Source organism: Tenrec ecaudatus, chromosome 3, assembly GCF_050624435.1.
Source record: "Tenrec ecaudatus isolate mTenEca1 chromosome 3, mTenEca1.hap1, whole genome shotgun sequence".
Taxonomy (NCBI): Eukaryota; Metazoa; Chordata; class Mammalia; order Afrosoricida; family Tenrecidae; genus Tenrec; species Tenrec ecaudatus.
In genome coordinates this window covers 146354300-146372090 of record NC_134532.1, presented here as the reverse complement: position 1 = coordinate 146372090, position 17791 = coordinate 146354300, and the positions used below count along the sequence as shown (strand labels likewise).

At 41.1% G+C, this 17791-nt stretch overlaps 1 pseudogene; it reads right to left on the bottom strand.

The window, feature by feature from the left end:
• Positions 1 to 16007: 16007 nt before the first annotated feature.
• LOC142442382 (small nuclear ribonucleoprotein G pseudogene) lies at positions 16008 to 16281 on the bottom strand (annotated as a pseudogene).
• Positions 16282 to 17791: the final 1510 nt, after the last annotated feature.

The window sequence follows — 17791 nt, the reverse complement described above, 5'->3', positions numbered from 1 at the left end:
TTTTCAGAAATAATATATATTAATTATGCTATCAGGAAAAAGACAAAATAAGCAATAAACTCTTGGGAGAGCTAAAGAAAGCATGTTGGTTTTACAAAGGTGAACAAAAAAATTACAATTCATGCACAAATATTTAATTCATACATGCACGGGCTCATTCAAAAAATTACATGCTTATACATGACTCTGTTGTCAGTAGATGGCCACAGACAATTTCTCTCAGTATTAAACTAGTTTTGGTCTCCATAATGTGCCTTAAAAATATATTTTTTGTACCATGGGTGAGGGGAGCCCATTATTTTGAGAGCAGGGCAAACATCAAATTTTAAAAAACTTAACAGTGGACTTCTACTCAAACCATTGAAGCATGGCTGCACCTCTAGCCCGGGGGAAGGCCTCACGAATGAATCCAAGGCAGGGAGGTCCACACCAGGTGTTGCGGTGGGTGTTTGGAGGATCTCCAAGGGGTAATCTTGATATGATTTTCTTGAAGGACACGGGCTGATCATGCAGATTTTCTCCACCATGGCACACAGGCTCATTCTTCAAGGGCAGCAAGGGCTGTCCTAAGACTGTTTCCTTGGGAAATCTTATCCTGTCTTCCATACAGCCCTGATCTCACCTCTTCAGCCTTCTTTTTGTTCCAAGACTCAAAGACATCTTAAAGTCTCCTGGATGATGTCCAAGCTGCCATTTTGACGTGGTGTAAGTAGAATTCTTCCAGCAAAGGCTAGAGGTATGCAAAGTGCAGGCCTATGTTTAAAAACAATGGTTTAACATTTTTATGTTTTTAAAATAAAGGTTTCTATGATTTTTTTCAGTAATACTTTTTGATTCATCTCATATTTTGAATGAGGAAAAGTCTGGATTAAATGAGAGACATCTACTATATTGACCTTGGCCACAGGGATTGAAAAGCGAGTAGAAAGTTTTCTGGTTCAACCCAGTACTAGCTCTTGAGGATGCAGAAATGTAGAAAGTAGACAAGTTCCTTGCCCTTAGGAGTTTTCCTTCTAGTACATAGAGAAATCCAATTAGCAAATAAAAATACTTTCATGTTGCAATGAATGCTATTCAAGGAACAACTAGCAAGATGCTGCAGAGACCGAGGGAATGGAGCTACTTTAGAAAAGAAAGGTAGGGAACAATCTCTGGATTGTTGATATTTGATTGGGGATCAGGGAGAAAGGGCATTACAAACATTTTAATTTCCAGAAACAAATTTCATCACATCTTTGTATTTGAAATACCAATCTGGAGATAGAATTCTTCCCATGAACATAAAAGAGTATGTTCACATTATTTAGAGTCTATGAGAAACTAGTCGTTTACAAAAAGGAGCTTTGTAAGGGGGTTACTAGAAAATAAAAAGTTATTTCTTACTTTTTTATTGTGGTAAACATATATAAACAAAATATCCACCAATTCAGTATTTTCTTTATATATAATTCAGTGATATTGATTACATTTTTCACACTGTGCAATTATTATCACTTTTTCCAATTTTGCCATTCCCATTAACATAAACTCAGTGCTACCTATGCAGAATTGTCCTCCTTCTCATTCCCTCCAATGATGGGTAAAACAAACAAAAGTTCACTGCCATCTAGTTAATGCCAACTCACAGTGACGCTGGTCGAATTGCCCTGTGGGTTTCCAAGACTGTTACTCTTTATGAGATTTCAAAGCCCCATCTTTCTCCAACTGAGCAGCTGGTGGTATAGAACTGCTGACCTTGTGGATCGCAGCCCAACTCATAACCACTATGACACAGGGCTAGCCACAAATAATCTTTGATTTCTAGATATTTGCTTATCTCATGTAAGTTCGATCATATAGTATTTCTTTTTGTGACTGACTTAGTTCCTTGAGCATAATGTTTTTCAGATTTAACTGGTATTTTTTTCTAAATATATTCTGAAGCAATTATAGCACACCTTAAATCTGTTATCATTCACCATAATACACATTTGAAAATATACTGTTATGTATTTTTGAATGACCTCTGTTTATCCTTATACTTAGAACAATACAAAACTTGGATGAATGAAAATTAGCATAATAAAAACAAACAACAGCCCAAAGTCCATCTCTGTTGAGTTGATTCTGACTCAGTGACCATATAGGGCAGAGTCGAGCTTCCCTATAGGGTTTCCAAGACTGTAAATCTTTACAGCAGCTGATTGCCACACCTTTCTTCTGTGGACTGAACAGTGGGTTCAAACCACTGGCCTTTGAGTTGTCAGCAAGCTCTTTAAACACTGGGCCATGGAGAATCCTATAAGGAAAGCAAAAAATCTCTTGTTTTCATTTAGTAATTTTCCAACTCCTTCAATAAAATAAAACAAAAAACTGAGCATGCAGCTTATTAGGGAAGAAAGAGAAGCACCTCAGACTTATTGAAGTCAACATAGCTTTCGGGAGTCACTGCATCAACAGCAGTCATGGCTCCAACAGCCCTCTCCTCGCACCGTGAGAAACAGCTTTGTCAAGAGTGATAGCACGGTCACAGGACGCCCTGTCTTCTCATCACAAAACATGACCACAGGAAAGCAATCAGACAATAAGACAAAGAGAGATCATGCCAGAGCAGAAAAGAAGATGCAAGAATAAGAAGCTTTTTTTCATTTTGTTTTGCTTTTAAATGTTTATTATTATTAATATTATTAATATCTAGCTAGCCGAAAAAAGTTGGGGCCAGTGCAATTTATTTTAGATCATAGATCAACACAAAAAGCCAAACGGTCGTAGTTGATTCCTACTCATGGCGACCCGATGTGCTGCAGAGTGGAACTGCTTGAGAGTGTGTTCAAGGCTGTGACATTTTGGAAGCACCTCTCCAGTTATACGTTTTTTAATGTGACTCTAGGTGAGTTCCCACTAACTTTTCATTTAGTAGTTGAGTGCTTAATGGTTTGCGCCACTTGCCCTGGGAATCCAATAGCTACTCTTTCATTCCCATTCTCTACCCTTCTCTCTTCTAAAAATTATCTTTAGAAAAAAATGTTTAAAATGCTTATTAAGCAATTTTTAGGTTTAAGCTGATTATGAGTCTGGACTTAAGGGAAGGAAATAAGTAATAAGAAGGATTTTTTTAAATCTTCAGAAAAATTTCTATGAAAGAAATGCTTTCTGGGGAATGGCAGTGCAGGTTGGATATCAGTGTCTGGTGATAGGCTTATTGTAACTGAGAACACTGAGCTTTTCTTAAAAAAAGAATTCCTTAGTTGAAATGAATAATTGAAAATGCTGAGTCGTTAGAACTTCAAAGATTAATCTCTCCATTAATAGCAGAAATTAGAGATAGAGAGAAGGTGGTAGAGAGACACAGTCAAGCTAAAGAGGAATAATCAAGCTAACCCAACTGTGGCATTTCATCTGATATTCAAAGTTGCTGCGCCAAAACTTTGATCTCCTTCAATTTTGTCTGAGGGCATTTTAGGTCATTTAAAACGGCTGGAACCTTCTGTCTTTAGATCTTGGAACTGTGTTCTGATACATGGTTTGCTTTTAATCCCTTCAGGTAACAGGATACAAAGTGCTATTTCTGGACACCGGGAGCTTCAGAATGGTTATTTAAGGACCAGCTTCAGCTATTCCCCATAGGCCTTGGCATATTTTTAATGTGCTTACTTGCTAGCCACAGTCCATTCAGTCCAATTAAACTTGGAAGCAAATCATTTTCCTTTGCTAAAGAAAGAACAGTGATGTAACCGGAAGTTAGGTGGCAAAGGCCGGACACTTGTATGCCGAGATAAGCCAACTACAGCACCTTACTACACCTTGGATTTGAATAACAGTTGGGGGATGAGATCATCTAACTAAAACTTTCTTTTTAGTCACCAGTTGCAGATGCATTCTTCATGTTTATCATTAGTAATATAAAAAATTGCTACAATAACACAGTAGAGTATTTCCTTTGTCAGTTAAATTCTGATACTACACAAGTCTAACATAAAACTTTCATGAATGTGCTCAGGATTTTTTCCATGGTTGTGGGAATTTTCTGTTTCAGAAATGTTAAGTTGAATTACAACTATTATCACCTTCATTGTTGCTGGCAAAGTCTGTACCATCACAGTAAGAGTTATATATTATGTAGAGTATAGAGTTTCTGTGTACATTTATTTAGTTCCTGCAATAGCTAAGGAATGATTTTAGGCTCATTTAATACTCATAGATCATCTTTATTCCTTGCAACAGCCTTTCAAGTGTTGTTAGTTCCTTTTAATATTTGAGGAGACAGTGTTCTGTAATTTGCCAAAGGTTACAAATGACCAAGTGGTAGATTGAATTCAGTGAGAGCTTCTTCGACTCCAAGAGCGATATTCCATCACACTCTCCTTCTCGTTTTCGTACTGCTTTTGCAGAATTAACGAATGGAGTATTTTTGCCTGACAATGTTCCAAAGCCAAAACCAAACTGACTACCTTCAAATTGATGCTGACTCATGGCTATCCCAAAGGACAGGGTCGAATTGTCCCTGTGAGGTTCTGAGACTGTCACATTTTGCTTTTAACCATTTTATTGGGGGCACTTACAGCTCTATCACCATCCATCCATCCATCCACCCATTGTGTCAAGCACTTTTGTACATATGTTGCCATCATCATTCTCAAAACATTTGCTTTCTACTAGAGCCCTTGGTATCAGCTCATTTCCCCCTCGCCTTCCCTCCCTCATGAACCCTTGATAATTTATAAATTATTATTTTTTCAAGTCTTACACTGGCCGCTGTCTCCCTTCACCCACTTTGCTGTTGTCCATCCCTCTGGGAGGGGGATATGTGTCCATCATTGTGATCACTTTCCACTTTCTCCCCCAAAGCCCTGTCTTTCTTCTTTGGAGTCGGTGGTGGGATCTAACTGCTGACCTTACAGATCAACTTGTAATCACGAAAGCACCAGAGCTTCCTGACCATGTTACCTATCAGAAAATATTCTCCTTCTTGGTAGTAACTGGACATGCATAGGGTTTTCAGTGTGATGGATGTCCAACTGGTAGAAAGAAGTAAAAGCAATATGGTTGTTGTTGTTAGGTGCTGTTGAGTCATGTCTCAATCAGCAACTTCATGTCCAATAGACTGAAACACATTCCAGTCACCAACCATCCTCACAATTCTTGTTATGTTTGAACCCATTGTTGTAGTCACTGTGTCAATCCATCTCCTCGAGGGTCTTCCTCTTTTTTTGCTGACCCTCTGGTTTACCAACCATGATGTCCTTTTCCAGGGACTCGTTTCCCCTGATAACATTTCCAAAGTATGTGAGGTGAAGCCTCACCATCCTCCATTCTGGAGGACATTCTAGCTGCGCTTCTTCCAAGAGAAATTTATTTATTCTTCGGGCAGTGCATTGTACTTTCAATATTCTTCACCAACATCATAATTCAAACGAATCGGTTCTTCTTCAGGTTTGCTTATTCATGGTCCAATTTTCATATGTATTTGAGGCAATTGAAAATACTATGGTTTGGTTCAGGTAGACCTTCATCCTCAAAATGACATCTGTGCTCTTTAACACTTTAAAGAAATCTTGGACAACAAACCTCCCTAATGGAATATGCCATTTGACTTCATGACTGCTACTTTCGTGAGCTAGCTTCCAAAATTCCTGGCCTAGACAAGTAAGTACTTCCAGGGCTGCATCAGCTTGTTGAAACATTTCAATTGGCATCTTGATTTCAAGTATGGATGACAACTCAATGTCAAGAAGACCAAAATCATCGCAACTGGAACAATAGGTAACATCAGGATAAATGGAGAAAAGATTGAAGCTGTCAAGGATTTTGTCTTGCTTGGATTCATAATCAGTGCTCATGAAATTAGCAGTCAAGAGATCAAGAGACTTGCTGCATTAAGTAAATCTGCTGCACAAGACCTCTTTAGAATATTGAAGAGCAAGGGTGTTACTTAGTTCACCTGATCCAAGCCATGGTATTTCCAGTTGCATGTGAAAGTTGGACATTCACTCCCCCCAGAAAAATTTACTTCAGAGGACAGCACTGAAGCTACAGTTCAGGGAGGGGGACATGTCTGATCAGAGCAAGTGAAGGGGGAGGAAGAGAGAGTGGAGCACATCCTAGCCCACCAAGCCTTGAGGACGATATCCTCGCTCAGAGTAGACAATGCATAGAGAAGACCATATGCCAGGCTCCACTGTAAGACAGGACATCCCGCACTGCCCCGTAGCCCTACAGGGGACAACACTGGAGATACAGTGTGGGAATAGTGTCCGATCTGACCCCACCACACCGAGGCAAAACACTAAGGGTGTGCAACAGAACAGCAAGGGGAGCAGAGCAAGGAAGTCCCGAGGGAGTACAAAAATAGACTTTGGGCCAGGGTGTGGCACCCCCATCATACTTAATGGAAAAACACTCCAAAATGTCAACAAACAGACCTTGAATAATTTACAGGCTTTTCTTTTTTTTTTGGTCATTAATTTTTATGTTGCTGTCATTGTTTTGTTTTCTCTTGTTGTTTTGTCTTGCTCTGTCTTATTTTTTTGTATATTATTATCCATGCAGGTCGATCTAGATAAGATAGACAGGATTAACAATCTGGAGGAGGAAACAACAGGACCAATGGTTGACCAATGGTTCTGCAGGGGGCAGGGGGTGCATGGGAAAAGGGGAGGTGGGAGAAAAGAAGTGGTGTTAATGAACTCAGGTACAAGGGAACAACAAGTGATCCAAAATCAGTGGCAAGGAGGGTGTGAGAGGCCTCGTAGGACTTGATCAATAGCAATGTAACTGAGAGGAATTACTGAAACCCAAATGAAGGCTGAGCATGATAGTGGGACAAAAGGAAAGTCAAAGGAAATAGAGGAAAGAACTAGCAGGAAAAGGACATTTTTAGAAGTCTAAATACAGGCATGTACATATGTAAAATATATATGATGATAGGGAAATAGCTCTATGTGCATACATTTATAGGTTTAAAACTAAGGTAGCAGATGGACATTGAGCCTATACTCAAGTACTCCCTCAATGCAAGAACACTTTGTTCTATGAAACTGGCATTCTATGATGCTCACCTTCCCAACATAATTGCTGAAGACAAAACAGGTGCATAAGCAAATGTGGGGAAGAAAGCTGATGGTGCCCGGCTATCAAAGGATAGAGCATCTGGATCTTAAAGGCTTGAAGGTAAACAAGTGGCCATCTAGCTGAGAAGCAAGAAAGGCTACATGGTAGAAGCACACCAGCCTCTGTGATAATGAGGTATCGAAGGGATCAGGCATCAAAAAAACAAAAAAAGCATATCATTATGAATGAGGTTGGGGTCTAGATTGGGTACCCAAAGCTTATCTGTAGGCAACGGGACATCTCCTTACAGAAGAGTCATGAGGAGGAGATGAGTCAGTCAGGGGACAATGTAGCAATGATGAAACATACAACTTTCCTCTAGTTCGTAAATGCTTCCTCCTGCCCCACCCCGACTATCATGATCCCAGTTCTACCTTACAAATCTGGCTAGACCAGAGGATGTACACTGGTACACATAGGAACTGGAAACACAGGGAATCCAGGGTGGCTGATCCCTTCAGGACCAGTGGTGAGAGTAGCGATACTGGGAGGGTAGGGTAGAAAGAGGGAACCGATTACAAGGATCTACATATAACCTCCTCCCTGGGGGACTGACAATGTAAAAGTGGGTGAAGGGAGATGTCGTACAGTGTAAGATATGACAAAATAATAATAATTTATAAATTATCAAGGGTTTATGAGGGAGGGGCAGCAAGGAGGGAGGGGAAAATGAGGAGCTGATACCAAGGGCTCAAGTAGAAAGCAAATGTTTTGAGAATGATGAGGGCAACTAATGTACAAATGTACTTGACACAATGGATGTATGTATGAATTGTGATAAGAGTTGTATAAGCCCCCAATAAAATGATTTTTTAAATGTTGGATCTTGAATAAGGAAGGCTGAAGAAGAATTGATGGTTTGAAATATGGTGCTGGAGAAAAACATTTAAAGTCCCATGGACTGCTAAAAGAACAAATCTGTCTTGGGAGCTATATGATCAGAGTGTTCCTTAGAGGTAACGATGGCAAGTCTTCTGCTTTCAGACTTTGGACATGTTGTCAGGGGAGACCAGTCCTTGGAGAAGGACATTGTGCTTGGTAAGGTAGAAGGACAGTCGGTGAAAAAGAGGAAGGGTCTCAAAAAGATGGATTAACACCATGGCTGCAATAATGGGTTCAAGCATAGGAACAGTTGTTAGGATGGTGCAGGACCAGGCAGTGCTTTGTTCTGGGTCCATATGGGTCTGAATCAACGTGATTGTACCTAACAACAACCACTTCCATGAGCATTGATAGCAGATCCAACTAAGGTAAACTCCTTGACAACTCCAATCATTTTTCTGTCTATCATGAGGTCTATTGATCCAGTTGTGAGGGTTTTTGTGTTCTCGCCATTAAGTTACAATCCACATTGAAGGCTCTAGTCTTTGATCTTCATCAGCAAGTGTTTCAAGTCCTCTTGGCTTTCAGCAAAGTTGTGTCATCTGAATATTGTGGGTTGTCCATGAACTTTCCTCCAATCCTGATGCCACATTCTTCTTCATATAGTCCAATTTCTCGAATTATTGGCTCTACATCCAGATTGAATAAGTATGGGGCAATAGTACAATCCTGACACACACCTTTCCTAATTTTTAACCACACAGTATTCCCTTGTTCTGTTCAAATGACTGCTCCATGATCCATGCTCATACAGGTACTATGTGAATATAATTAATTGTACTGAAATTCCCATTCTTTGCAATGTTATCCATAATTTGGTATGATTCACAAAGTCAAGTGATTTTGCATAGTCGATGAAATACATGTAAACATCTTTCTGGAATTCCTGCTTTAGGCCAAGTTTTATCAGGAGTCAGCAATGATACTCCTCTTTCCATACCTGCTTCTGAATCTAGTTTCAATTTATGACAGCTCCCTGTTGATGTACTGCTGCAACAATTTTCAAATTATCTTCAGCAAAATGTTACTTGCATGTGCTATTCATGATACTGCTCAATATTTTCACCCTTCTGTTGGGTCACCGTTCTTTGGAATGAGCACAATTATAGATCTCTGCCAGTCAGTTGGCCCGGTAGCTCTCCTCCAGGGTCTTCGCACAGGCTTAGCTTCCATTGTTGCAACAGCTTGTTGGGACATTTCCTTTGGTGTCCCATTGAGTCCTTACTTTCGGTTAATGGCATTAGTGCAGTGTGGCCTTCTTCTTTCAATCCCATTGGTTCCTGGTCATGTTCTAACCCTTCACATGGCTGAATATCTGCCAATCGTTTTTCACACAGCAACTCTGTATTTCTTTCGCCTTCTTTTGATGTTTCCCAAGTTTTCCATGGCTTGGCCCCTTGTTGTTGTTAGGTATCACCGAGTCAGTTACAGCTCATAGTGATCTTAGAATCCTGTAGTATTGCAACTGAATGGTGGAATATGTTCTTCAATTCTTTGAGCTTGAGATATACTCAGTGTATTCTTCCCTTTTGGCCTTTGCATGTTTATTATAATACTCTTCTTTGTCTTCATGAGCTGTCCTTTGAAAATGTCCATTCTTTGCTTTTGCTTCACTGTACCTTCCATTCCCTTTAGCGACGCTATTTCTTTTTTTTTTTTTTAACAATTTATTGGGGCTCATACAATTCTTATCACAGTTCATACATATACATACATCAATTGTATAAAGCACATCTGTACAGTCTTTGCCCTAATCATTTTTTTCTCTTTTCTTTTTTTACATTTTATTAGGGACTCATACAACTCTTATCACAATCCATACATATACATACATCAATTGTACAAAGCACATCTATACATTCCCTGCCCCAATCATTCTCAAGGCATTTGCTCTCCACTTAAGCCCCTTGCATCAGGTCCTCTTTTTTTCCCCCCCTCCCTCCCCATTCCCCCCTCCCTCATGTGCCCTTGGTAATTTATACATCGTTATTTTGTCATATCTTGCCCTATCCGGAGTCTCCCTTCCCCCCTTCTCTGCTGTCCCTCTCCCAGGGAAGAGGTCACATGTGGATCCTTGTAATCAGTTCCCCCTTACCAACCCACTCACCCTCCACTCTCCCAGCATCGTCCCTCACACCCTTGGTCCTGAAGGTATCATCCACCCTGGATTCCCTGTACCTCCAGCCCTCATATGTACCAGTGTACAGCCTCTGCCCTATCCAGCCCTGCAAGGTAGAATTCGGATCATGGTAGTTGGGGGGAGGAAGCATCCAGGATCTGGGGGAAAGCTGGGTTCTTCATCGGTACTACCTCGCACCCTAATTAACCCATCTCCTCTCCTAAACCCCTCTATGAGGGGATCTCCATTGGCCGACACTTGGGTCTTGGGTCTCCACTCTGCACTTCCCCCTTCATTTAATATGATATATATATACATATATACATATACATATACACATATATACACATACATACACACACTTATATCTTTTTTTTTTTTTTGCATGATGCCTTATACCTGGTCCCTTAGCACCTCGTGATCGCACTGGCCGGTGTGCTTCTTCCATGTGGGCTTATTTGCTTCTGAGCTAGATGGCCGCTTGTTTGTCTTCAAGCCTTTAAGACCCCAGACACTATCTCTTTTGATAGCCGGGCACCATCAGCTTTCTTCACCACATTTGCTTATGCACCCATTTGTCTTCAGCGATCCTATCATGGAGGTGTGCAGTCAATGATATGATTTTTTGTTCTTTGATGCTTGGTAACTGATCCCTTTGGGACCACTCGATCACACAGGCTGGTGTGTTCTTCCATGTGGACTTTGTTGCTTCTGAGCTAGATGGCTGCTTGTTTATCTTCAAGCCTTTAAGACCCCAGTCACTATCTCTTTTGATAGCCGGACACCATCAGCTTTCTTCACCACATTTACTTGTTCACCCACTTTGGCTCCAGCCGTTGTGTTGGGAGAGTGAGCATCATAGAGTTCCAATTTAATAAAAGAAGGTATTCATGCATTGAGGGAGTGTTTGAGTAGAGGCCCAAGGTCCTTCCGCCACCTTAATACTTGACCTATAAATATAGACACATAGATCTATTTCCCCATCCTCCTGTATATATTTGCATGTACATGTCTTTGTCTAGACCTCCATGAATGCCCTTTGACTCCTACCTCTTTCCTCCATCTCCCTTGACTTTCCTCCTGCCCTACTACCATGCTTCGTTAGCGACGCTATTTCAAGAGAAAATTTGACAGTTTCTTCTCGACATGCTCGTTGGCCTTCTATTTCTTTATTTTTGTTTTAGTAGCTCTATGCTTTCTTAATGTATGATGCTTTTGATGTCATCTCACGACTTGTCAGGTCTTTGTTAATTAGTGTATAGTGTGACTCTTGGGGAGTTGTTTGGATTTTCTTCAGCTTTAACCTGAACTTATTCTGCTCCACAGTTGTCTCCTAGTGTTGCTTGGCTGATGATATTAGGCTTCTCCAGATCATCTCTTCTCACAGATGTCGTCAGTTCAGTTCCTGTGTATTTCATCTACTAAGTTCCACATGTGTGATAGGTAGGTTTATTGTGCCAACCTGGTCAATAGACACAAGTGGGATTAATAAGGCTGCAGTTTACTTGAAGGGAAAAGAGATAAATGGCTCAGCAAACCTCACCTTTCTGTCTCTTGCTCTCTGATGATAGGACCAGTGTGTGGCTACCTTAGCTAGTTCTCTGCCTCAACTTGCGAACTATACTACCTGTGGGACACTCAACCCACGTCGCTATAGTTTGAGGTTCCTTCGAAACATGCTTTGCCACACTACTGGTGTATACATCATTTGAACTGGGGATTGTTGGATTCTGTCATCTGGTTGACTTTGGTGAACTGCCTTGCTGTTTGCTGCTTGTGGTTGGACTGCCTGTATTGCTCTATGGAAGACTCAGCTGTCTGCTTCCTTGACCTTGGACCCAGCAGCCCTCATGAGTTGAAGGGCTGCCAGTGTATTAACTGTCTCACGAAGGTGAGTTGAACTGAGCCATTTGTACTACTCTATGGAATAATTATCTGTTTATTTCTTTGTGTTGTATCTATTTATCTCTCTATCCATATAATCATAAGTGTCCTGGTTTTGTTTCTCTAGAGAACCCTGTCTAACACAACATGTATTGTCACTATAGGTTGTTGAAAAACATATTTGCAATGAAGACATTAGTCTTGCAAGATTCTATCATGAGCTTTCCAGCTTTGTTTCTATCACCAAAGTAATATTTTTCAACTACTTATCCTTCATTTTTGTTTCCAACTTTCACATTCCAATCACCAATAATTATCAATGCATTATGATTATATGTTTAGTTAATTTCAGACTGAAAAAGGTGTCAGAAATCTTCAATTCACTACTAGCTTTAGTGGTTGAGACATACATTTGAATGATAGTTATATGTTTAATTGGACTTTATTGTAGGCATATAGATATTATCCTATCACTATAGCAAACAATATTGTACTTCAAGATAGACCTAGCAATGTTCTCTTCAATGAAGTGCTACTCCATTTCTCTTTGATTTGTCATTCTGAGCATGAAAAACCATATGTTTGCTGGGCTCAGTGGTCCACATGATTCCATTTCAGCTCACTAATGCCTAGAAAGACATCATGTGTGGCAGTGGAAAAGAGGAAGACCTTCAGTGAGATGGATTGACACAGTGGCTGCAACAATGGGCTCAAATGTAACCACTGTGTGGCTGGTGCGGACAGGGCAATGCTTCATGAGGCTGTACAAAGGGTTGCTATGAGTCGACCCTAACAACGACAGCAGCAAACATTGCTTAAATTATTGATCTTTGTGAACTTCATTTCATTTTTGATGACTTCTGGCTTTCCTAGATTCATGCTTTGTATGTTCCACATTACAATTATTAATAGACATTTTTTTCTTCTCATCTTGAGTCAAGCCTCATCCAAATAAAGTTTTGGGAAGTTTTGCTCCATCCATGTCATTAAGGTTGACCCTACTTTGAGGAGGCAGCTCTTCAGCAGTAACTCGTATTTCCAGTGTCTTCAGCACCGGGGGGTTCATCTTCCAGGACTATATCTGGCAATGTTCTGCGGCTATTCAGACGACTTCCCCTGGCTGATCCCTCAGACTCAGACAGTTCAGTCCTTCTTCCTGCTCTGTGTGGAGGCTCCTCTGAAACCTGGTGACCCATGGGTCACCCGCTTGGATTTGAAATACTGGTGGCATAGCTGCCAGCATCAGAGCAACACCCAAGCCCCCACGGGATGACAAACTGACAGGAGAGGAGTGGAGGCTATGATGGCAGACTTAAAGACACCTGTATTCCACTAGGAAAAAAATCAGTCACACATCATTTAAACCTAGTACTAAATTGAAAGTGGGACTAATGACATGCATAAATCCCACTTGAATTTTTCAGTTCTTGGTCTGCAGAATTGCTAACATGGTGGTCTCAGTGAGTAACAACAATTGCCAACTCTGACCTAAGTGTGCAGCGTATCACACAGATTAGCTTGCCCATCAATCCTATGGCTCCAGTGCTACTGTTGCCATTAAGATTCTTATATTAGAATAAGTGACTTTTACAAAGACCATTCATATACTTATTAGTAGAATCTATGACTACTGACATCAACATGATGTAGTTATTTTAAGATACTTTGTAACTCTTTAATTTAGCTTTTTTTCAAGTGTCTTGAGGTTGTGATATATCGAAACTTTCAAATATTCAAAGTAATTTGTGATTAAAATACTCCTCTGGTTCCTTGAGGCTTCCTCATCCCCCCACTATCATGACCCCAGTCCTGCCTTTCACTGCGGGCTAGACTGGATCATGTGCACAAGTACAGAAAAGACATAAGAACTCACCACACATGGAATCCAGGAACAGGAATGGGAGTAGCAATACCAAGAGGGTTGGAGGAAGGTGGGGAGAGAAGGAAGGGGGAACTGGTCACGATGATTGACACATTACCGTACCCTCCCTCCAAGGGAACAAACAACAAAAACCTTAGGGAAAGGGAGACAGAGATCAGTGTAACATATGAAAATAATTTATAATTTTCAAGGGTCCATGAGGGTGGGGGTGGCTGGGGGTGGGAAAAGGAGCTGACACCAAGGGCTTAATAGAAAACAAATGTCTAGAAAATAATGATGGCAACATATGCAAAATGTGCTTGATACAATTGATGTATGAATTGTTACCATGAGCTAAAAGAGCCCTCGATAAAATATTTTTAAAATTTTTTAAATTTAAAATAAAATATTCAAAATGTACCTTTTCTGGGAAATTAGAGAACTGTCAAGGATTTCTCCTGTGGTTTGCCTTCAGATACATTTTCTCTGGTGTGCAAGGAATATGTGCAATTGCAAAAACTATGCGGGAAATTGAATACAGCCCCATGTTGCTTTGTCTGTTTTATACATTGGCTTTTCACAAGCTATCTAGAGTTTTCTTTTGATCTCACGACTGGATAAGGAGCCTTGATCCAGGTCTGTCTGTCTGCCCAGCAGAGCTCAGTGAGTTCTGACTGAAAATGTGACGGAAAGAACACAAGACTTCAAGAGGCGACTGCCTGGGCAAAGCCAAGCCTTCATCCCTACCCAGCTCTTAAATCTGGAGCTGGTTACTTCCCTTCCCCGCGCCCTGGCTTCCTCAGTAGAAACAGGAAGAATCACAGCATTAGCTGTCTCTTAGGGTTGCCGGAAGGAGGAAGTGAGATGATGTGAGTAAAGTGCTTAGTATGGCGGCCGCCCTACTGCAAGCCCACGACAGCGTGCGCTGCTGTTGCTGCCTCTTTGAAACATGCTCTTTCCTCCCGGATCCAGTAAGCGCGGTTAGATGGTAGCCACATAAAATAAGGAGCTATATCTTTGCCCTCAGGTGAACTAAGAGTCTTAGACATGGAACTATAAAGGGACATGTAACATTTATCAGCAATGCCGTGCAGTTATAGGGAGGGGTGGGGTGGGGAAGGATAGTCAATAAGTAATTCTGGGAGGCTTAATAAAATATTTACTTTTCTCCATATAACCTTGTAAACTTGTGAGTACCGTTTTTAGCAACATCATTGAATCCAAACTGAAGCAGAATTTGAAAGAGGAGCATTTAATCATTTCCTACTTGTTAACATTTTTGACTTAAATCATTAATAGGAGAAAAAAGTAGTAACTTTTAGATTCTGCGGATTTTCATAATTTCTCCTATGAGGAACCCTCATGGCATCCCAGTTTAGGAACTACACTGCTAACTGCAAGGTTGGGCGGGGTGGGGTGGGCGGGTGTCAGCTGCCAGCCACTCCCGGGGAGAAAGAGGAGACTACCTGCTCCCATACAACATACAGTCTCAGAAACCCTTACAGAGGTCACTATGGGCCAGCAGCAACTACGGCAGTGGGTTTTGGCTATATGTGACGTAAAGAACCTGGTGATACAGTGGCTCAGAACTCAGCTATTCACTGAAAGGCTGAGGGTTTGAAGCCACCAGCCCTCCCATGGAGGAAAGACGGGACAGCCTGCGTCTTTAAAGAGCGCAGCCTGGACACCTGAAGGTGCAGGTCTTCTCTTCCTACAGGGTAGCTATGAATCAGGGCTGGTTTGACCAAAAGGAGCGTGGTTTCTGCTTTTAGTTGTGAGTTAATAATAGCTTGTGCTAGATGCTCAGAGAGGTAAGAACAAAGTACCACTAGGGTGCAGTTTGATTTGGTGGTAACTTTCAGGAGAAGAAACGGAGTGGCTGCCGATTAGAAAATCTCAGGATGGGGGCAAGATCTGCACCCAGGGAACCTTCCACTGCTGTCTCGTGGCAGTTAGCACTACTGATCTCACTTCTTTTCTTGATCAATTGCTTTATAGTAGGATAGGACAGGAGTGACAGATCCTCTCTAGGAAGCTCTGTCTTCAACATGTGCCACATATGTAGTAATAGTGTACAATTACGTTCTGACTATTACAAAAGTTTTTTAACAGAAAAATTTAACATGAAAAATGAACATTGCCTCACTTTTACACTGTAGTAAAACAGGTTCTTCAGAGAGGAGGCGGCCCACATGGAAGCAATTGATGTGGAAGGATTACATATACTCGCTCCAAGGCTTCTAACATGATGACACCATTGCCTCTTATTATCACCGTTCCAGTGGTGTTCTGTTGTCCAGTAGTTGCCAGTACCACACATTCATCTTGCATAAGATTCTTAAAGGGACCCAAACCCTGGAAGCATCCCTTGGACATGCCTGCCACCATTTAATTTCAAAGATAACTTCCTGTCCATAATTTTTTTTCCCAACTTGGGCAGATGAGCTTTGCTCTGAAGGTTGAGTGTTTCCTTGAAACTGAATTCGTCACACATTATTATTTTTCTTTTCACTCAGAGTCACATACCTTATACATACTCAAAAGAGTAGCAAGACTTTCTGACCTTAGAAATAAGAGCAAGGTTTTAGCTGGGCACCATCAGTGTTTTCAAGGTGCAGTCTTGTCTTCCTCCACTTCTTTTGTACCTAGCTCTCCGACACCTGAGTATTGAACATAACCACGTAGCCTGTTGCCTGTAGTTAGTGCTTCTTTCCAGCAGGAGGAGTATGATGATTCAGCTGGTATCAGGCTTCCTTCCTTGGCTTACTACACACGGAAAGGCTATCTGAAACAACAAAAAAGGTGTGAGAAGTTGGGAATGATGGAACATCTGGGGATAAGCAAATTTGTTCTCATTGACATTAATTTTAAGCAAATTAAGTAGTTGGGGAAGCCTGTTTTACAGTTTTGTTTCAAGGTAATGTGATGAAGGAAAATAAAACAAAAACAGCTTAGAAAAAAATGAGCCCTGCACTCAATTTACCAATTGTTATTTAGATAATGTGGGGCTAGTTCCTGAATCATCCGAGAGTACATTTTCTTGAGTAAAATTAGAGAATTGGGACAGATGCTCTAAAGGTCTCTTCTAACTCTAGAATTGAGCAGACAGGGTTAGGAATGTAGAGGAAGCTAAGGTGGTTGGACATTGTGGGGCAGAATATTGGAGAAAGGGGAGTTACTTAGTGAAAAAGAATCCCAGAAATACAAGTAGGGTGCCTTTACACTTGTTGAATACTACACTATGCATTTGTATGGTGAACACACCATGAAGTGCTGTAAGTGAAGCAATTTCAAGAGATAACATTGGTTTGGGAAACACTTAAATTTGTATTATCAGTATGGAGAGACCTTTGAATCCAGAAGCATGGAGAGAGAACCATGAGCACGTGCATTAGTATTATGAACAAAATCAAGTTGACTCACATATGTGCTCCAGAAATGTGGGAGAGAGGAGAAGAGTCTTTCAAGAAATAATGTCGAAAATGTTTTCTAAATCTAGAGAAAATTACAAATCCAAGAAACACAAGTATGATAGGGGTTGTTTGTTTTTTTTTGTGCCAACATGGCAGCTGTAAGAAGAAATGGATGGAGGTTAGTCTGTCATCAGGTCTCAGATTGATTACCTCCTTTGGAAGTTGTTAGGTAGCTAGCATAGGGACCGGGATGTCCATTGACGCATGCCCAGGAGAGCCAGCATAGGACAAAGGCCTGGATTTTCCCCCGCCAGTGGGCACGGATGGGCGTTAAACCTGGATCAGCCCACCTGGGCCAGGTGATTGCAATTCAGCCAATGGGATCGACCTGGGGTCGTTTACCATGCCTCCCCCGGGAATCCTTGAAAAGGCAGGGACCTAGAGGGAGAGGGGTCTTGTCTGGTCGTCTTTGTGGGAGGAAAACTTGAGAGAGATCTTTGTGTGACCCTGAGCAGTCTCTGCCAGGCCGCATGGTCAGAGGAA